Source organism: Ursus maritimus, unplaced genomic scaffold, assembly GCF_017311325.1.
Source record: "Ursus maritimus isolate PB19 unplaced genomic scaffold, ASM1731132v1 scaffold_5, whole genome shotgun sequence".
Classification (NCBI taxonomy): Eukaryota; Metazoa; Chordata; class Mammalia; order Carnivora; family Ursidae; genus Ursus; species Ursus maritimus.
Genome location: NW_024426663.1, coordinates 40,675,067 through 40,698,034, shown reverse-complemented (window position 1 = coordinate 40,698,034; position 22,968 = coordinate 40,675,067). Strand labels below are relative to the sequence as shown.

Genomic DNA, 22,968 nt, shown 5'->3' with positions numbered 1-22,968 from the left:
GGCGCCTTCAGTTTCGAAGGGGAAGCCCCTCCCTCCTCTTCTGCCGTCCTCCTATCGCCTTCTCGCTTTGCCTAGTCCACGCGTTCTGGGTGTCTGTGACGCAGTATTCGCGCGTCAGCGTCGTTTGAAGCCGCGACGCTGAACATGGCGCGTTCCTAGAAGCCGCTTTCGGCATCAGTAGGCGGCGGCGTGTAGATTGGAAGCGTGGGGCGCGGGACCAACCGACTTCGCTTCGTGTTGGGGAGTGGAAGTGGGAGAGCCGGGCTATTCCGGACCGAACCAAACGGTGAGGCCTGAGAGCCACAGAGCGCGCGAGTGGAAGGGAGGCGTGAGTTGGGCAGCGGAGACCCGAGAGGCGAGGGAAGAACGTGGGGCAACCCGCAGACGAGGAATAGCAGTAACGCGGCGAGGGCGGCCTGCAGGCTTGGCTCTCTGCATAACCCTGGGAATCACCAGGAGCTGGGGGCTGGCGGAGTCAGCCCGGGGTTGGGAAGGGAGGCTTGGTTGAGGAGGAATCCGGGTGCAGGGAGACAGGGACTGGGTGCCAAGACGAGAAGAGCATAGGGTGCCCATTGTGGCTGCGGTTGCGGGCCGGGGTGGTGCATTTGCCCTTGGGGGATAGGTGATGAGAGAACGTGGTCGTCTTAAGTATAAAACCAGTGTATGTTGTTATTGCACACACTATATTGATGCTAATAACGATACTGTGAAAGCTTTAATTAAACGTTAGACCCTTCCTTGCCTTTAATGAACAGGTGAAGTAAGTTAACACATTTTCAGAGGGGAGCCGCTTGCTGAGGTATGGCCGCCAATGCTCAAGCCCAGCGACTTCTGCAGCTTTATATTGGGGGTATTTGTGATTCAGCAAAACTATTTTGAGGTCCATTGCATTTGTCATTCTTCTTTATTCTTTTGTTATATAGGGGGGAATGAGGAAAGTATTATTTAGAAGTGACTTGACTAAATTAGGCAGAAGTGGTAAATTGCCTGCTGGTGCCAGGATTGCAATTGACATATCTCTTCCCCACCCCATATACAAGCGAGCTCGGTTGTAGTGATGTGTAGTGCCTTTGAGAATTGGTTATTCTTCAGAAGAAGGTAAGAGCAGTTTACAGCCATAATTTTTTTTTTTCTTGGATAAGGAGTTCACTCCATTTTAACGTTATTTTAAACTTCTCTTTTCGGTTTAGAGGCTTCAGGTTAAGGGGAGAGTGACTATAAGGCTTCCATTGCATGACACCTTTTGTTTAATCTTTCCTCACTGAAGGTTGCTTTGAAATTAGAATGAAAATCCCTGTTGGTCGTGATAGGATTGTGGAATTTTTTCCTCCTGTAATCTAGTATAGGGAATAGTAGGAACAGTTTAATTATAGCAATGGTTTGTGGCCATATATTATAGCCCTAGGTCAGCTGGGCTGTCTCTGTCCTAGTTACACTTCCTAGAGCAGAAGAAAATTCTCATCACAAATGAATTCAATCGTGGCAATAGGATTGGAGGTTCTAAACAAATACATAGAGATTATTTGGTAATTAGTATAAAAGTCTTTAAATTTTGTGACATTTAGAAAGTGTTTGCATTCAGGATCAAACCATAATGCAAAAGAACCCTTGTAGGCATGTGGCAGTTAAAATATACTGAAGACTTTTCAAGAGCTAAATATGTTTTTGTAGATATAAAAATATTTCGGGTTTTGAGAAAGATAATACGATTAGGTGACCTAATCGTTTTTTGACCTCTGTGTTGTATGTAGGTTCATATATGTGTGCATTTGTATTTATATTTGTTGTTGTCGTTGAAGTATAGTTGACATACAATGTTATATTAGTTTCAGGTGTACAATATGATGATTTGACAATTCCGTACGTTATGCTGTGCTCACCATGATAAGTGTCCCTGATAAGTGTCATTACTATCTATCACCATGCAGTGTTGTTACAGTATTAGTGACCATATTTCCTGTGTTGTACTTTTCATCCCTGTGACTTATTTATTTTATAACTGGAAGTTTGCACCTCTTAATCCCCTTCACCTATTTCTGTGCATTGTGTTTAATCTTGCTTCTCCTAATATGGTGTTATTGGTTCCAGTATTACTCATTTCTGTCTTTCCCTATGTGCATCAAACGAGGACTATCCAGTTAATTTCAGAATGTTTTAGGGAATGGCAAGACATACTTAGTGCAGGTGTGAGTCTGGAGCATCGTTGTTTAGTTTTCTAAATATCAGGCTGATTACAGATAAGCCCACAATTAAAAGCTTTGTAGAGCTTGTGCTGGATTAGTGTTCTGCACCCTTGCTACTCAAAATGTGGTGTATGGCATCACCTCAGCATTTGTTCAGAATGCGCAAGCTTGGGCTTAACCCCAAACCTAATGAATCAGAACCTGCATATTAACAAGCTCTCTAGATGATATGAATTTATATTAAAGCTTAAAACTCACTACTTTGGCTGAAAAAAGTGGAAGACTGAGGTCATGCATAAACCTGCATAAAAATCATAGCATTTATTTTGATCTGAGGCCGTCTTCTGCTGATTATCAAGTCTGATTCATCTGGTTGAAGGAACTGAGACCCAGCAATGGTAAGTGACTTGCAGGAGGTCACGTAATCAAATTCATAACCCAGGTTCTGACTTACTCCAATGCTTTTCTTCTGCTAGTTACTCCTTTATTAAAATGGAGCTAAAGTATTCATGAAAGAGAGCTAGGTATTCATTCCACAACAAACATTTATTTAGTAATGGGCAAGCAATCTGATAATTCTGTGCGTTGCTAGTAACTCCTGTTTCCGATGGTGATTATGAACCCACTACCTTCCCTCCTTACTCTTTAGTGGATGAGGTCACTTCTTCTTCACAGAGGAAATGAAATGCCTTGGTGGGGACGTTGTTTTTTGTCCTCTTTCACCTGTAAGCAGGTCTACTTTTGTCCATCTCTCGTGCTCTGAGTTTTTTCTTCACAGGGACAATGTTTCCTTAATGTGTTATATTAGTTTTCTAGGGCTGCTCTAAGAGAGTAACACAGACTGGGTGGTTTAAGCAATGCAAAATTATTTTCTCACAGTTCTGGAAGCTGGAAGTCCAAGATCCGGGTTCCCATGGGAGTGATTTCCCTAAGGCTTTTCTCCTTGACTTACAGATAACCACCCCCTTGTGCACTAGAATCTCTGGTGTCTTCTTTTTCTTATTAGAATACCACTCGGATTACGCCCCACTCTGATGACCTCATTTTAACTTAATCACCTCTTCAAAAATCTTACCTCCAATACTGAGGGTTCTGGGGGTTTGGGCGCCAACATGTGAATTTGGGGGGAATACATTGCAGTCCATAACACTTGGTTACTCTTTTTTTACTCTCAACTAGCACTAACTTACTAAGATTTAAACACACTTATCTTAAATACACTCTTTTCACTCTAGATTCCTGTTCAGTTTCATCTCTATTTCCTTTGAGTGTCTGGACGAGTTACCTATATTCATTTTCTCTGCCACCTTATTACTCTCCCCTCCCCACCCCAGTATATTGGAGTCTGACAATCCACTGCAGTCACTGAAGTTGATGGGTGGTGGTTACCATTGATCTTTGTTGTGAAGTCTAGTAGAATCTTTTTCATCATTTGACATTTTGAGTAGTTGTCCTCGTTGAAATTCTCTTTTACTTCTTTGACCCTGTGGTTTCCTTATTTTCCTCTTGTGTCTTGACCAATCTTTCCTTGGTGTATTTTTCTCTCTTTGACCCCTTCAGATACTACTTTCACATTGAGGTACGGTCTTCTGCTCTCTTGCCTCTGCCTGCTCTTGAGTGGTCTTATCTCTGGTGACTGCAACCACTGTCTTTATTTTGATGAATAGCAAATCTCTGTCTCTTTAGCACAGATTACTCTTCAATTCTGACGCATTGTGGTTGTCTTAAGATAATTTAAGTTCAGCTCAAAAATTACATATCTCACTCTTTCTGAAGTTGCTTCTTTTCCTCCTGTGATCCTTGTCATTTAGTTGGAGATGCCCCAAATCTTAATTTTTCCCTCTTATTACCCTTAAGTGCTACTCCCCCCGCTCCGAAACCCTCTAATCATTTGCCAGATCTCGTTCTACATCTTTCATCCATTTTTCCCTGCAGCAACCACCTTGGTTCAAACTATCATTATTATCTGGACCTTTGCGTAAACATTCTACATAATTACTTTTCTCCTAAGAATGAATATCAATCCCTCTTTACCCTTCCTTTTATTATAGGCAGGTTGTACTGTTTTTCTGCAGTCTTTCCATTCAGGTTTTCAGATTACAATCCAAACTACCAAATTTAGGAAATACAGACCTTAGTGATTTGGACTTTGCTTGCCTTTTGCTTTCTTTCTTTCTTTTTTTAAAAAAGATTTTATTGATTTATTTGACAGAGAGAGACAGCGAGCGTGCACAAGCAGGGGGAGCAGCAGGCAGAGGGAGAGGAAGAAGCAGGATCTCCGCTAAGCAGGGAACCCGATGCCGGGCTTGATCTCAGGACCCTGGGATCAGGACCTGAGCCCAAGGCAGACGCTTAACTGACTGAGCCACCCAGGCGCCCCTGCTTTTTGCTTTTTGCTTTCTTCTGCTGTTTTCTGCCTCACGTTATTCTGTCATGCTGAACTATTTGCAATTCTTCAGAAGCGTTAGAATGTTTTTTAAAGTTGAGACATTAATACATTGTGTGTCTTCTGTCTAGAACGTACCGATCATTTGTTTGACAAACACCCATAACATACTCATTTGGATAACTCCTACTCCACTTTCATGACCCAGCATAAACGCCTTCTTGGCCCTCTTTCGTGCCCCACCAGGTTTTCCCCAGCCTGCTTAGGCTGAGTTTTGTCTTCCACTTGAGTTCTTCCAGAACAGCTTTGTCGTCTTTTTTCCTCTTCAGAATTGAATGGCAAGATTCTTTCATTCTGTTTTTTGTGATCTAATCTAAATTATGTATTACGCCATCTCCTGCTGTAACTAAAGGGATGGAAGATCAGTATACTGGTCATCATTTGATACAAGTAAGGAAGGTGAGCTTAAGGTTCCATTTAGTTTTCTGGTCCTTGTGCAGAGTCCTGGTCCAGACCAGTGCTGTGGTCCGCACTGGATAGTGGTCTGGGTTCTCTTTTTTCATCTCTATAGCCAGTCCCCAGGGAAAGGCCTTGAACCTGATGTGAATTTGGAGGTAGGTGATGAACTCAAATCTCTCATGCTCTTGTGATGCATCTTTGGGAAGATGCTTACTCTCATGTCTGGGAGCACCACAAAGTAGATGGGGGCCTTCCACATGTGAGCAGAGCCCTCCTTGCCCTGCACGACAGGAACCGTCCCAGCTGGGCCCTGGACCGACCTAGCAGCCTGAACATTCAGGACCCAGCCACTGCTGCCATTTTTGAACTGAACTTCAAAGACTCTTTTTTATTTATTTTTATCTCTCAGAGTAGTGGCTGGCCAATAGAAGCTCCTTCTTTGTTGAGTACTGTGAATGCAAGTTGAATTACTGGAGAGTTGAAATAAGGTGGATTGTTACATACTCTGGAGGTGAGATTGAGTGGGCTTGAAAAGTCAGAGATGGGTTCATTTTTGTGCTTTACATAAGGATAAACAGAGATTGTGATTTAGTGATTGAATTCATTTATTTAGCAAATATTTAATGTTGCTTTCATATGTGCCAGATACTTTTTTAGATTCTGGCAATACGTCTTTGAGCAAATTGAAGTTCCTGGTCTCTGGACCATAAGTTCTAATTGGGGAAGTCAGGACAATAAACACATAGATAATAGAATGTCAGATAGTTACAACGTTATGCAGAACAATTAAGAAAGATATCCAGACTAGAGGGATTCTGGGTTGGAGGGTCATGTAGTTTAAACTGGGTGGTGAGGGACAACCTACCTGAGGAATTGATAACTTGAGCAAAGACTGAATTGAAGTTTTTTTTTTTTTTTTTTTTTAAAGATTTTATTTATTTATTTGACAGAGAGAGAGACAGCCAGCAAGAGAGGGAACACAAGCAGGGGGAGTGGGAGAGAAAGAAGCAGGCTCATAGCGGAGGAGCCTGATGTGGGGCTCGATCCTATAACACCAGGATCATGCCCTGAGCCGAAGGCAGACGCCCAACGACTGCACCACCCAGGAGCCCTGAATTGAAGTTTAAGAGCAAGACATGCAGATGTCTAGAGGCTAGAGTTTTCCAATCAGAGGAAACCAATTGTACAAGATAGAGTTCATGTATCTATTCCACTATAGATGGACATATCTTATCTTTTATTTCTTATTACAGACAACTCCCAAGATGAGCTCCTTTACCCATGTCTCCTCCCTATAAGCCAGTGTAGGAATTTCTTTGGTTATAGCACCAAGTGTGGAACTGCTGGGTCATAGGATACACCATGTTTGGTCGTAGGGTACACACACACACAGGCACACGCACTTAAGTTTATTAGAGATGGCAGGATTGCTCTCCAAAGTGGTTGTACCAATGTATAGTCTTAGCAGCAATGCGTAAGGGACTCTGTTTCCATATGTTTTTGCTAGTGTTGAATATCTTTGGACTTTTTAATTTTTGCTAATCTGATGATTGTAAGTGATAGCTCTTTTTTAGATTCGTGATAACCAGTAAGGTAGCATACCTTTGGTATTTATTACCCATTTGCCTTTTTTTTTTTTTTAAAGATTTTATTTATTTATTTGACAGAGAGAGAGAGACAGCCAGCGAGAGAGGGAACACAAACAGGGGGAGTGGGAGAGGAAGAAGCAGGCTCATAGCGGAGGAGCCTGATGTGGGGCTCGATCCCATAATGCCGGGATCACGCCCTGAGCCGAAGGCAGACGCTTAATTGCTGTGCCACCCAGGCGCCCCCTCATTTGCCTTTTTTTGTTCATGAATTGTCTATTTATACCCTTTGTCCAATTTTCTTTTGTATTTCTCGTTCTGTTGATTTACAAGGGTTTATTATATATTCTGTATAATAATTCTTTGTTTAGTTGTTTAAAAACGTGTTCTAGGTTTTATCTTGTTAATGTTGCCTACAGTATTTTCATAGACTATTAATTTTTGTTTTCAGTTTTTATGTAATTTAATTTAGCAGAAAATCGAGCTATAGTCTCGATATTTTATTTTGGTTCTCAAGTCTAAAACTAAAAAAAAATTGTCAGTTCATTTCACTTGAGATATTAATGGATAACACTGTGATCAAAATGAAAAATGTAGTAGTCAGAGTATTGGGTTGGCATAGTAGACTTGTAATCTAGTTCTAGAAATGTTGGTAATGAATGAAGGGGGCTAAACAGACGGGGGATGAACCATGAGAGACTGTGGACTCTGGGAAACAAACTGAGGGCTTCGGCGGGGGGGGGATTGGGATAGGCCAGTACTGGGTGTTATATGCTAATAATGAATCATGGAACATTACATCAAAAACTAGGGATGTACTGTATGGTGACTAACATAACATAATAAAAAAATATTTTAAAAAATGTTGCTAATGAGGCTGGAACTTTAGAGAAGTCACAGTTTATTTCCTTAACGTCTTTGAGACACAGTTTCTTGGTCAGTAAAACAAAATGTTTAAATCAGATATGCAGTTAACCCCTGACCAATATGGCTTTGAAATCTGTGGGTCCACTTACATATAGGTGTATTTTTTTTGATACAGTATAGTACCGTAAATGTATTTTCTCATCCTTATGATTATCTTAATATTTCTCTAGCTTATTGCATTGTAAGAATATAGGATATAATACTCATGAATTAAAAAATATTTGTTATTCAGCAGTTGATGTTATTGTTAAGGCTTCTCCTCAGTAGGCTATTAGTTAAATTTTTGGGGAGTCAAAAGTTATAGGCATTGCTTGAGGGTCAACTATTATTTACTGCTTAGAAAACTGATGCTGATAAACGGCTCCAAGGTGATAGAAAAATTATTTCAATGATTGAAAATATTATTTTAATGATGGGGCGCGCGGGTGGCTCAGTCGTTAAGTATCTTCCTTCAGCTCAGGGCGTGATCCTGGCTTCTGGGATCAAGCCCTGCATTGGGCTACTCTGCTGGGAGCCTGCTTCTTCCTCTCCCACTCCCCCTGCTTGTGTTCCCTCTCTCGCTGCCTGTCTCTCTCTGTCAAATAAGTAAATAAAATCTTTTAAAAAACCCATTATTTTAATGATAAAATATATTCTAGTTCCTTATTGTGGGGACATTGCTGGCATGCAACCCATTCATGTTTTAATGAATGAGTTTTTATAAATGCAGTGACTCCTTAGGTTGGACTCTTGCAAGAATGAGATTTTTTTTTTTTTAATAATTTGTCCTGTTTATTTTTTTTAATGGTTTATTTATTTATTTGACAGAGAGAGTGTGTACGCACAAGCAGGTGGAACAACAGGCAGAGGGAGAGGGAGGGGCTGGCTTGAGTCCAGGATGCTGGGATCATGACTTGAGCCGAAGGCAGACGTTTAACCGACTGAGCCACCAAGGAGCCTCTAGAATGAGATTCCTTTTTTTTCTTTTTTTTTTTTTTTGAAAGATTTTATTTATTTATTTGACAGAGAGCGAGACAGCCAGCAAGTGAGGCAACACAAGCAGGGGGAGTGGGAGAGGAAGAAGCAGGCTCCCAACAGAGGAGCCTGATGTGGGGCTCGATCCCAGAACTCCGGGATCACGTCCTGAGCTGAAGGCAGATGCCTAACGACTGAGCCACCCAGGCGCCCCTAGAATGAGATTCTTTTAAGAAAGGGTTATAGACCGTGATGTCCTGGACCAGTAGTTGGAAACTGTCAATCAAAGTTGTGTGTATTTGGAGAGGACTGATGATCCCTTAGCACTTAGTGAAAGGTTCCAACTAGACTTAAATCTGATCAGTTATAAAGTCTATTAAATTTAGGCTGTGTTATTACTCCAGTTCAAAGAAGTGTATCTTGCTCAAAATCTAGCTTACTTCCTTTCCTTCCTTTTTCTTTGTTTTACATAAGAGAAGGAACTTTAAAGCCAATAACTGTAATTGCTGTTCTTTAGTAGTTTTTATACAGATGTGTTTTTTTGTGTGTTTCAACTAAAGATGTCAAAGAGGGTGATGGTGACAGTAGTTGAGGCCTCAGGATTGGCAGTACCTCGTTTGCCAAGGGGTCACTTGTTTAGGGTAACCTTTTTTTGTTTTTAAGATTTTATTTGTTTGAGAGAGAGACAGAGTACAAGCGGGTGGAGCGTTAGAGGGAGAGGGAGAAGCAGACTCCCTTGTGAGCAGGGAGCCCGATGTGGGTCCGATCATAGGACCCTGGGTTCATGACCTGAACCGGAGGCAGGTGTTTAACCATCTGAGTCCCCCAGGTGCCCCTAGGATAAGCTTTTTAACTTTTCCTATTAGGAAGTACTCAGTCATGGGGGACACCTGTGTTCACTGAACAGGCAAGAGATTTATTGTAGTTTACCAATACTATTTTACTAAAAACTCCCAGTGAGACACACACCTTTGGGTTTATTGAATTGGACTTCTCTTACAGCTGTTTTTTGGTTTTGTTTTCTGCCATCTTAAGTACTGTGTAGTTTACCCATTTATTTCCCTGTCTCTGCCACTAGATTATCCTTTCTATAAGGGCAGGGATTTTTTTTTTTTTTGTCTTTTTAGTTTATCGATACATATGAAGTGCCTAGAATGATACTTAGCATTTGTAGGTGTTCAGTCAATACCTGAATGAATGAATGAATGTGGAAAAGTCTAATGATAAACTGCGTAAATATCAGGAAGTTGATTAGAGGGCACAGGATTAGAACAAAGGGTGTTAGATATTCCCAGTAAAAGGTACTGCTAAATTTTATTTCCTTGTTATGCCCCATTTCTCTCTTTCTTTCTTTCTTTCTTTCTTTCTTTCTTTCTTTCTTTCTTTCTTTCTCTTTCCTGTCTTTCTTTTTTTTTTTGATACGGGAGAGGGGCGGAGGAAGAGGAGAGAGAGATTCTCAAGCAGGTTCCACGCCCAGCGCAGAGACGTCTGACACAGGACTTGATCTCACGGTCGTGAGATCAGGAGTCGGTCGCTTAACCAACTGTGCCACCCAGGCACTCCAGTGTGTCCCATTTCAGTAGCTGAAGATACTGACTGGGCTGTTCATTCATTTACTGATTCCTTCATTTATTGTTTTCCTCTTTGCTTTCCCTTCATTCATTTTTTTAATCAGCCATTTGGGAAGCATACTGTTTATTCTTGTAGTATGTTTTGTAAATCCTTTTGTCTTTACTGTGTTGTAATTTCTGTTCTTCCAGAAGGATTGTTGTTTCTGTGAACTCTTTCTTTTTCACCTTTTCTCCTTCCTTCCTTCCTTCCTTCCTTCCTTCCTTCCTTCCTTCCTTCCTTCCTTCCTTCCTATTTTCTTAAGTAATCTTCATACCCATTGCGGGGCTCAAACTCACGGCCCGGAGATCTAGAGTTGCATACTCTTCCAAATGAGCCAGCCAGGCGCACTCCTGTTTTACCTTTTCTAGGTTTGCCTTCCACCCTTAGAAGTCACGGTCACATTATTGCTTTGTTCAGTTCATCAGACGTTTACTGAGCATTTGCTGTATCCCTGACATTGTACTAGTTGCATATATAGATGAATGAGCACAATTTTTGCCTTTAAGCGGCTCGTGATTTTGTAGATGGGATGCGAGTAAATAAGAAGGAGGTGTAATAATAGAAGTATGTACTACGCAGAAGAATAGTGTGAGAGGAGGAGTGCTTTACGATCTAGTGCAGTTGTACTTTTCCAGAGGAGGTGCTGTTAGCTGTGAACAACAGCTTCAGTGATTTGTGTCATGGTCTGTTAGCTACCATTTTCAAAGAACACACTCAGAAGTAGAATTATATAATGAACCTCTGTCTACCTGTCACCCAGCTTTAACAATGATCAGTCATGGGGTCAGTCTTTTATCATGTTACCTCCACCCAACTTCCCTTCTAAGTTCGTTCTTAGCAAAGATCTAGGAGCTTGGTTTGATTTAGATTTAACTGATTCTTTTGGCAAGCTGCTTTCTTGTATTTAAGACTTTGGTTTCTCGAAATAATAAAATGTCAGGGCACCTGGCTGGCTCAGTCGGTAGAGCACGTGACTCTTGATCCCAGGGTCATGAGTTTGAGCCCTACACTGGTCATGGAGATCACTTAAAAAAATAAATAAAATATTTTAAAGCAATAAACTGTCTCTTTACGTTTCCTAATATAACTTTTCTGTTTTTATTATCTTTGAATTTTTCCCTGGTCGTCACAGAAATTCATTTCTTTCTTTTCCTAGTTTGCTTTTGATTCCAGACATTTGGCGGTTTTGTAATATTTCCTATCCATTATTCTCCAAGAATGTGTTTCTGTCTCCTGTTACTTTGTAGACTTGAGCTATAGATCATAGTTTGACTTAGAGGAATTTAACTATCTTTTTAAAAAAATGACCTCTTCCTCTCATCTCTCTTTAGGGAAATGCTCTAGTAATACACGGTCAATACTGTATTGCTTATACTTTTCATTTGCTTCTTCCAGGAAGAAAATTAGGAGCTTTCAAATTATTAATACCACTTTCTCAGTGGCTTATATCTGGCCATTCTTTTCTTTCTTTCAGAATATTTATATTTCTCTTCGGTGTCGATTCTGCAGTGCTTTTCCCACTAGCTGATTTCATCCCTTTCCTCCCATCGCTGTAGGTCTTCTTGTTCCACAGTTTCTCAGTCACATTTTGTTAAAACATTGCTTACACTATTACATTTTCTTAAATTCCATCATATTTACCTGTGTAAAGCTCTGAACACATTCATGTCTTCATCTCACGTTATCTTTGATAGAGAGTATTTTTAATGACGCAGTGTTTAACTACAAAAGGAGAGACAGTGCTATAAGGAATTTCTGTGGTAGTCATGTTTTGTTTGCTTCAGGGTGAGGTTTTCATGTTCACGTTCCATCCTTCTTTGTATTACATTTTTTTTTTTTTTTTGCCCCCGTTCATTTCTTTCCCTCAGAGCCTCTCTTTTCAGCGTTCTTTGCCCTAGGTTTTGGAACCCTGAAAACCCTTGCTCTATTTCCAGATGGTTGTGTTGGCCAAATGGTCACTGAGAATGCCAGTGTCCTCTTCCCCTGGCCCTCCTTGAGGGGAAAAAGGTTAGGATGCTGGGGACATACTGTTTGGGGTGTGGTATGGCCTTTTTACCATCAGGTGGCACTACAGGTTACTCGATTTCTTTTATTATATCTTGAGGACTAGTAGATCTAGTAGTGTGTTACCTGCTAAAAAAACAAACACTGGGATGGAGAATACTTAGAAATGAAATTAAAGACCGTTTTGCCAACAAATAGAAATTTGTTTTCCTTTTATGTAATGGGCGTGTATTGTATACAGTATATGAAGCTTAAAGGAAAGGAAATAATAAATATGAATTTTCAGATTAGTTTCATTTTTCTCAGACTGTTAAATATTTTAGAATCCTGCCTTTATTAACCAAACAGTAAGAATATTAAATGCCTTGTAGAGATGACTGTAGTTAAAACTGCAGTTTGATTACAATATTCAGAGTCCCCTGAGTCAGGAAGATTGTCTTTTTGGTAAACATTGCCATCAGAAATTCAGGTAATATGGCAGAACTGTTGCTTATCTACTCTTGCTACTGAAAGATGAAGTTTTTAAGTTTCTCTTGTGAACTGTTATGACGACAGTGCAATAACTGACCACATTACCTATTTAACTGTGGTATCTTTAATATATTGCCATGATTTCTTGGTGTGTACTTGACAAGAGAAATAAATGAGGATTTGCAGCTCTTGAGAATTTGTGATGTGAAGAGAAATCAAGCAAATACTCCCATGGAAATTTAGAACAAATATAAAAGGAAAAATATTGACCTTTTAAAAAAAGTGTTTTTTCATCACTAGGTTTTAATTTTTAAACTAAAAGAATCTATATAACCCCTGGGACTAACTTAGCACAACGACTGTTTACAGTTTGTTGTGTTTCCTGTTTGTCTTTTATTCCTAGGTGTTTTTATATTTATACTGTCTTATACATATATTTTATATAGTCTTTTACATACACTTTATATAGCATTTATTATTTGACATCATAGATATTTCTCTAATTACAAAACAGACTTAAAGAGTATTGTTAAGTCGTGATTTAGGAGGATTTAAGCTTACATGTAGTGTCTGTCTCCAAGTAGGAATTTGTAGGTCCTTTAAAACTCTTGATTAAATAGGATATTTTAGCAGCAGAGAAGAGAAAGCAAGGAAATATCTCCTCTTGTCTTTGTTACATATGTCTTGTTGCATACCTTTTATTCCAGGGTAGACCAGTTTTTGACAGTCTGCGTGAGGTCTCATGGGGAATGCTTCAGTAGCCCCGATGATTCCTTAACTTGAGGGTATTTGGAGATCTGTGGAAGCATCTTTAGTCAAAATCCATAGGAAGTGTTAATAACATACAGTATGTAGGGTTGTGAAACCACCTATAATGGGTGCACAGAGAAGAATTTTCTTGTTCCAGCTGAAATGGCCTCTGTCAAGAAATGATAATGAATCCGAATGGTGCAGTAGGGGTTTGAATGGGGTTAGTATCTTTGGAATCTCCTTGGTTTGTGTCACAAATCTTCCGTGCTTTCATCTTGCTTTAGTTTCTTGAACCAGTGGTCTTCCTTGCTCCAAATTAACATCAGTTAATAGTTGTTGATAATCCAGCCACATGTTTGTCATTTTTATAGTCACTTCCCTGTTCCTTGCTGACTTCAGCATTTACATAGTCAAGGCACTTCAAACAAACAAACAAACAGCTTTATTAAGGTATAATGCACAGACCATATAGTTCATCCACCGGAAGTGTGCAATTCAGTTGTTTTTAGTGTATTCTCAGAGTGTGTGACTGTCACTACAGTCAATTTTAGAAAATTTTCATCAACCCAAATAGAAACCTAGTTTGTTTCACTAAATCACTTCACATTTTTCCACAATCCTCCAGTGCTAGGCAACCACTTATATACTTTTTATTTTTATAAATTTGCCTCTTTTGGACATTTCATTAAAAGAGTAACCATGTGGTCTTTGTGACTGGCTTCTTTCACCTAGCATAGTGTTTTCAGGGCTCATTTGTGTTGTGGCATGTTGTAGGATTTCATTCCTTTTGATTGCCAAATACTCTTCCATTGGATGGAAATACTACATTTGAGTTGTTTTCACTTTTTGCTATTATAATGTTGCTATTAACCTTTTTTTTTTTTTTTTTTTTTTTTTTTTACAAATGTACAACAAATGTAGACATAAATCTTCATTTCTCTTGGGTATATACCAAGAAGTAGAATTTTTGAGTCTTACACATCTCTTTGATTAATGTTTTGAGACACTGACAGACTTTCCCGAAGTGTCTACACCACTTTACATTTCTACCAGTGGTGCGTGAGAGTTCGAGTTTTTCCACATCTTCATCAGTATCTTTTACTATGTCTTTTTGACTGTAGCCATGCTAGTAGTTTTGATTTTTCATTTTTCTAATGGCTAATGATGTTAGGCATCTTTTTATATGTTTATTGACCATCTGTCTATCTTTGTAGAACTGTATATGCAAATTCTTGGCCTTTTTCTTAATAAACTTTTTTTTTTTTTTAGAACAGTTTTAGGTTTACACTAAATTGAGAGGAAGGTACGGAGATTTCCAATATACTCCCTGCCCCCATACATGCACAGTCTCCTCCATTACCACCATTAGTCACCATAATGGTACATTTTTTCACCAAGGTTGAACCTACTTTGACACATCATAATCACTCAAAGAGCATAGTTTCCTTAAGGGTTCACTTTTGGGGTTGTCCGTTCAGTGGGTTTGGACAAATGTATAATGACATATATCCATCATTAGAGAGTATTTTCACTGCCTTAGAAATCTGTGGTCTGCCTATTCATCTGCCCTCCCACCCAACTGATCTTTTCATTGTCTATAGTTTTGGCTTTTCCGGAGTGTTAGATAGTTGAAGTCATACAGTATATAGCCTTCTTAGAGTGCCCTCCTTCACTTAGTAATATATAGTTTAGTTTCTTCCATGTCTTTTCATGGCTTGATAATTTCTTTTTAGCACTGAATAATATTCTGTTTTCTGAATGTGCAGTCGTTTATTTGTTCACCTCCTGAAGGATATCTTGGGTGTTTCTAAGTTTTGGCAGCTACGAATAAAGCTGTATAAACGTGTGCAGGTTTTTGTGGACATAGATTTTAACTCCTTTGGGTAAATACCAAAAGCGCAGTTGCTGCATTGCATGGTAAGAGTATGTTTACTTTTTAAGAAACCATCAGATTGTCTTCCAAGGATATTTTGCATTCCTTCCAACAATGTATGAGAGTTCCTGTTGCTCCATATCGTCGCTGGCATTTGGTATTGTCAGTGTTCCGGGTTTTGATATTTTAATAGGTGCATAGTGCTATTTTGTTGTTTTAATTTGCATTTCCCAAATGATGTATGATGTGTATCTCGTTTTAATTTTCATTTCTTGGTGGCATATATGATGTGTATCTCATTGTTTCAATTTGCATTTCCCAGGTGACCTATGATGAGCATCTTTTCATATGCTTATTTGCCATCTATGTATCTTCTCTGGTGAGGTGTCTGGTAAGGTCTTTGGCCATTTGTAAATTGGATTTTTTTTTAATTTCAAGAATTCTTTGTATATTTTGGATAATAGTCCTTTATCAGTTGTGTCTTCTGGAAATATTTTCTCTCAGTTTCTGGCTTTTCTTCATATTCTTCTGATACTGACTTTTACAGAGCAAAAGTTCTTTTTTTTTTTTTTTTTTTAAAGATTTTATTTATTTATTTGACAGAGATAGAGACAGCCAGCGAGAGAGGGAACACAAGCAGGGGGAGTGGGAGAGGAAGAAGCAGGCTCATAGCGGAGGAGCCTGATATGGGGCTCGATCCCATAACACCGGGATCACGCCCTGAGCCGAAGGCAGACGCTTAACCGCTGTGCCACCCAGGCGCCCCTACAGAGCAAAAGTTCTTAATTTTAATGAGGTCCAGCTAACCAGTTATTTCTTTCATGGACTAGGTCTTTGGTATTGAAGCTAAAAAAGTATCACTGCACCCTGGAAAACCTATGTAGGCTTTCTCTTATGTTTTGGGCATTTGACAGTTTTGTGTTTTACAGTTAAGTCTGTGATCCACTTTGAGTTAATTTTTGTGAAGGGTGTAAGCTCTGTCTGGATTAATTTTTTGAATGTGGATGTTCAGTTGTTACAGCACCGTTGGTTAAAGAGACTGTAGATCAGTTGAAGGGGTCTGTTTCTGGGCTGTCTAATCTGTTGCATTGATCTGTTTGTCTATTTTTGCTAGTACCAAACTGTCTTGATTACTGTAGCTTTATTGTAAGCCTTGAAGTTGGGGGGTGTCACCGTCTTACCATTTCTCTCTCTTCTGGTTCTTTTAAACTGGAAGTCAAGTCTAGAGTCTTGGTTAATTTTTTTTTTTTTAAGATTTATTTATTTGACACAGAGCATAAGCAGGGGGAGTGGCAGGCAGAGGGAGAGGGAGAAGCAGCCTCCTCGCTGAGCAGAGAGCCTGATGCAGGGGCTCGATCCCAGGAGCCTGGGATCTTCACCTTAGCTGAAGACAGACTTTTAACTGGCTGAGACACCCAGGCACCCCTAGAGTCTTGATTAGATTAAAGGGATGATATTCTGTATTTTAGAGGTGAGGTTGTATTCTTATTACATCACATGGGGTGGCACTTCAGGTCAAGTTGTGCAGCTGTTGTTGATGCTAAGTTTGTTGTGTTGGCTGAGCTGGTGATTGACAGATAACTGCATTTTAAAGGTCTGTTTGTTTCTTCACTACATTTAGCAGGTAATCTATTTGAACACACTGGGAATATTCTGTTCGTAAAAGTTGTTCTTTCACTTAATGGTTTTAGCATCCCTTATTGATCCGTGCCTGAATAAGTTATTGCATGGGGGGAGCCTTTTTTGATTTTGAAACTTTTTTTGTTCCATTTTTACTGTGCCCCTTTTTTTCCCTAAGTCATTTCACTCACCAATTTAATATTTAATAGTGGTGTGGAATTATTGTTTGTGTGGCATGTTTTAAGACGAAGGACAAATAAAGATAATGTAGTAGAAAATCATCATGGCTGAAATCAATGTCATTGCAGGCCTGGCAAGTCTGTCTGTTGGTGGCAGGCAAGGGTGCTGAGTTTTCCCTTGTCTCCTTGTTTGTTTTAATGAAAATTAGTAAGTTTCCAACTACCGGCATATCTGTATATCTTTGGACTTTGGATTTTTCCAGAATTTGAAAAGTAATTTCTGTAAATGAGCCTAGAAAGTCCAGTTACAGAGTATGAGTATTGTTAGGCTCTTGGACACTTATTTCTGGGTTGCTTAGACCTTAACAGTGTTAAAGACTACAATAAGTCCAGTAATAAATTGAACTGACTGAATTGTAAAATAGTGAGGTGAAGTGCCTGTCCTTTTAATTTGCACCTTCTCCTATCTTAGTATTCTTAGAGAAAAAAGAATATACATTTAGATTTTGAATAATTCTATAGTTTATAGTTTAGTTCAGAACTAATAAAATACAAGCACTTTCACCTCTTGCCTATGAATTTAAAGTTAATGCACATTAGTGAAAATCAAAAAAGGATATTGAAGGTTAGTTCGCTGGGTGTACCACCCTCTAACCTGACCATCAGTAGTCAGTAGTCATGGATCTTTTATCCAAATGAAGTTTATTTCCACACTGTTAACGTTTGAATCACTCAATACATTTCTCCCTGTTCTTCACTTCTTCATTGCCTTTGCTGTCCTTTCAAATCTACAGTGGAGTACTGTATGGATATTTACTACATGGAAAACATAATCCTTGTAGATAATAATGGATTAAGGAATCTTTTTGACTGTTTCTTCAGGAAGCTATCATGTGAAAACACAGTGTGTTTGTAGGTGTTGGGGAAGTCGGGTGGTGTGGTGAGGCCATTTTCTGTTGTAGCAGGGAGAGCTTGTGTCCCAGAGATTTGGTTACAGTCCCCACCCACTCTGCCATGTGCTAGTTTGCTACCTGACCCTGGACAACTCTGCTGATAGATCTAAGTTCTTCCTCTTATAAAACAGTGATATTATTCCACATGCCAGATTTGCTTTTATAGTCTTGTTATGGCATCTTTAAAAAATTTAATAGGCTCTAGCAATGTGGTATTTTAAATAATCTATTATAGGTGTGTCATTCCTGAATCGTTATTCTTTTTTTTTAATGTTTTTTTATTATATTATGTTAGTCACCATACAGTACATCCCTGGTTTTTGATGTAAAGTTCGATGATTCATTAGTTGCGTATAACACCCAGTGCACCATGTAATACGTGCCCTTCTTACTACCCATCACCGGTCTATCCCATTCCCCCACCCCCGTCCCTGAATCGTTATTCTTGATGATGCATTTAATCTGCAGTTTAGGAACCGATTGCCTTTTAAAGCTTCCTTTATAAGTTAATTAGCACTTAGTAATCTTTCCAGTAGAAGATCTGAATGGTGGTTTCTTTCTCTGACCTAAAAGCCTTTTACTCATTAGATGAACCACTCATAATATTGTTTCTCTGGAGGAAATATACTCTGGATTCCAACCGGTATTCTAGAATCTTACTTTTTATGGTGTGTTTTGATGATTAGAATAGTTGTCTCTGGTTCCCACCTCATTATCTCCCAGAATTTGGGGAGAGAAAGCGACCTTTCTGATTTTACCATCCTAACAACGATCGTAGTGCTTGGCACAAAATTGACTTTCCAGAAATATTTGAACTGAGCTTTGTCCCAGGCTGCATGAGCTTCTTGGAAATAAGGTTCAAAAGAGAGGGGAGGAAGGACAAGGTATATACTTCTGTGGAGGACCTGATGGAGCAAGAGAGTGGAAGGGAGGTAGGGATGGAAATTCTCACACCTTCCCTTAGAACAGGTGAATGTAAAGGGAAGCATAAAGGATACAAGTGTATAGACTTAAGGATTGCCTTGCTGGGAAAGTCCAGACACGTGTGAGGATATGTGTATATCTGAGTGCTCTGCACAATTTCTGCTGTAGTTAAAAAAATGCTCTGGAAGTTGATGATAATCAGTGATTTTATTTTTCAGGTAGTAGCTCCCAAAATGTTAAAACCAGTAGGTGAAAGAACTTCTGTTGGGGAAACAGAATATTCCCTATGTGTCCATAGATGATTTGCTAAATGCAGTGAAGAAACAAACAGACCTTTAAAAGGAAGAGATCTGTCAGTCACCAGTTCAACCATGGACATGGCCTTTTTCTTTTTTCTTGAAGGGTAGGGTTGGGTGGGGATGAATTCTGGCAGAACCTTTTGTCTATTATATTCATATTCATATATTCACATATTCTTCCACTGGCTTTTTTTGTACACGTATAAAAGTCCAGACCCTTTTTTTCTCCTGCAGGGTCATACATGATCTGTTCCTGCTTGCTTCTTCAACTTCATCTGGTTCCATTTTCCCTTTTTCTCATTAAGTGTCAATTATACTGGCCTTCTTCAGTTTGTTTCTAATCGTAAGGCCTTGTTTTCAATTGTTTTCCCTGTCTGTCTGGAGCTCTGCTTTCAAATCATTGCATGCCCCGGTCTCTTGTGTTTCATGTCTGTTGTAAATGTCACTTACGAGAAGCCCTCCCTGAACACCCAATGGAAACTTGCCGTTGGTCTTTAACATTATTTTATTTTCTTCATATTACCACCTCTGTTTTTTTCTTACCTTTTTTGTTTTGTTTTGTTTTGTTTTGTTTTAAACAGAAATCACTTCTTTCACTAGAATGTAAGTGGCGTGAAGCCAGGGAAACTGCTTTGTTTGCGGCTTTACTCTCAGTCCCTAGAACAGTGCTGTGGGATGCTGCAGGCTTTCAGTAGTTTTACCGAATAAATCTGTTAATTAGCTGCCATGTGGTTCAGTGTAAAGTACTCTTTGGTTCAGTATTGACCACTTTCCTTTATTCAGCAAATACCTATTAAGCATGCATAGATCGTGTACCTTGTTGGGCTCCTGGGACTACAGAGTTGTGGTAGACATCAGTTCTGCCCCTTGAAGAAGACAGTATTAAATACTGATTAAGACCAGGCTTTGGTGTTCAAGTCTAAGCCCTGCTATTTTGTAGATTACGGCCTTTGCAAGTTAAGGTCTCTGATCCTTTAGTTTTATACTTAAAAGATGGGGATAGTAGTATCTACTATATAGAATTATTATTAGGAATAAATAAATGAATAAAGAAAGCATTTAGTACAATGCTTGGCATATAATATGTATGCTCAGATATTAGTGCTTTTTAAATTTTTTTTTTTATTTTAGCTGGCTACTCTCCCATTTATTGGGGAAGAATCACTGACTTTGTGTTCTTCATATCACAAATGGTTCCTTATGAGAAGTGCAGATGAGTGCTGGTCTGCTCTTCTTTTGTAGGAACGTACGGTGGAAACTGCTGTACATTTTGTCATCTGCTGCGTGAGGTGGACATTCAGATGTGCCTCAGTTTTAGATCCAGACTTTGGCTTCTTGGACTTTGGCAGTTAGATTGACCTAGAACTTACTAAGAACTTACAAATCTTTGACGTCCAGCCCCTGTTTTCATGATGTAGGTTTGGAGAGACAATTGAGAATTTTTATTTCTGGTATGTGTTCCTGGTGTTCACAGTCCTTGGACCACACTTAGAGTAAGACTTTTCTAGACTTATGCTAATATAGTAGCCACTAGCCACATGTGGCTGTTGAGTACTTGAAATGTGGTTAGTTCAAAATAAGATATGCTTTGAGTGTAAAATATACAGGATTTTGAAGACTTAGTGTAAAAAAAGCACAGAATATCTAAATTAGTTTTTTCAAAATATTGATTATATGTTGAAATGATAATATTTTGGATATGTTGAGTTAAATATGATATAATCTTAAAAATAATTCCACATCTTTTCACTTCTTAACATGGTTGCTAGAAAATGTAAAATTGCATACATAGCTTGCTTTTGTGACTTGCATTGGATTTCTCCTAGACAGAAAAACATACTGCCTGTCTCCTTAAAATACCTGTTAGGGCCCCGGTAAAGTCAATTGCTCTCAGGTAGCCTGTCTTTGAAATCATACATGACCAACAAGCCCTCTAAATTGAGTGCAAATCCATTTACTTGTTTTCAACTGATAATGAACACAGACACTTAAATTGTTGAGGAAACACCCAGTTAGGGAGGCGGTTTACAAGGTATCTTCCTTCCTCAGTTCTAAAATACAGACAAGAACAGACTACCAATTTAAAATCTCCACCTCCACCTCCACCTCCATTGCTAATTGCTAGTATTTTGTCTGATTCCAGTTATTGTGTCCTAGCCCTGTTTACTTTAGTAAACTTACTTAGGCTTTAGAATGTTTAGTTTTCCTTGAAAAGTTTAGTATTTTGGGTTATTTCTTGTTGAGTCAGCCTTTGGGACCTTCCATTTTCATTAGTTATTGCAATTACAATTCTTAGGAAGTGTTTGCTTTGGCTATGTTTATGGATTAATGACCTTCAGACTTTAACTCTGGAACACTTTTCAGTTTTAGATACAACTACAATCACAGGGCTAATTCTCAGTCACTTCTGCACTGAGGTTTATTTTCTGTCCATTTTTAGCTTTTAATTTTAATCTTATATACTTCATATATGTGTATTGTGAACAATTATATATACCTGGGTAAGTATAGAATTGTATACTCTTTCAGGGGGCGTTTAGAAACAATGCTAGAGAATTCAGTAAATTGCTAAATGAATTTAGAATGGCTTCAGATAACGGTATAGGATTAGATGATCCAACTCTTTTTTTTTTTTTTTTTAAGATTTTATTTATTATTTATTCGACAGAGATACAGACAGCCAGCGAGAGAGGGAACACAAGCAGGGGGAGTGGGAGAGGAAGAAGCAGGCTCATAGCGGAAGAGCCTGATGTGGGGCTCGATCCCATAAAGCCAGGATCACGCCCTGAGCTGAAGGCAGACGCTTAACCGCTGTGCCACCCAGGCGCCCCAGATGATCCAACTCTTAAGATCCTTTCTAACTCAGGGCTTATATTTTTATATTATATTTTATATTTGTTGATTTAGTTCATTTTCCCCCCACAGTATTTCTTGAATATACATTCATCTTTTAACTTGTAAAAAATGTTTTGGACACATATTTTTGGTGGCATATAAGATGATGTTCTGAGGTACTTAGCAATGAGTCAAAGAACTTTTTCATTTTTCTTCCTTTTGGTCTTAACTAGGGATAAAGGGGTTAATTCTTTTATAACACTTATTAATCTTTTAAAAACAAGGCAGAAGGGGGGGCATCTGAGTGGCTCATTCGGTTAAGCATCTGCCTTTGGCTCAGATTGTGATCCTAGGGTCCTGGGATCAAGCCCCGCATCAGGCTCCTGCTCAACAGGGAGCCTACTTCTTCCTCTGCCTGCCGCTCCCCCTGCTTGTGCGCTCTCTCTGACAAATAAATAAATAAAATCTTAAAAAAAAAAAGAGTACATACCTCAGTATCATAAAAACAATCTATGAAAAACCCACAGCGAATATCATTCTCAATGGGGAAAAACTGAGAGCTTTTCCCCTAAGGTCAGGAACACGCAGGGATGTCCACTATCACCACAGTACTAGAAGTCCTAACCTTAGCAGTCGGACAACAAAAAGAAATAAAAGGCATCCGAATTGGCAGAGAAGAAGTCAAACTCTTACTCTTCGCAGATGATATGATACTTTATGTGGAAAACCCAAAAAACTCCACCCCAAAACTGCTGGAACTCATACAGGAATTCAGTAAAGTGGCAGGATATAAAATCAATGTAGAGAAGTCAGCGGCATTTTTATACACCAGCAACAGGACAGAAGAAAGAGAAATTAAGGAGTTGATCCCGTTTACAGTTGCACCCCAAACCATAAGATACTAGGAATAAATCTAACCAAAGAGGCATCTTAAGAATCTGTACTCAGAAAACT

General features: G+C 39.1%; 1 protein-coding gene across 2 annotated transcripts in view; it reads left to right on the top strand.

Annotated features, from left to right (window-relative positions):
* Nucleotides 1–122: 122 nt before the first annotated feature.
* The window catches only part of IPO11 (importin 11), a 203,463-nt gene continuing 180,617 nt past the window's right edge, over nucleotides 123–22,968 (top strand). The window contains exon 1 of one of the 2 annotated variants that reach the window (XM_008691375.2): nucleotides 123–286. The gene's annotated coding sequence lies outside the window, so the exon portion shown is untranslated. The remainder of the gene's footprint in view (nucleotides 287–22,968) is intronic. The other variant, XM_008691374.2, reaches the window with a different exon arrangement.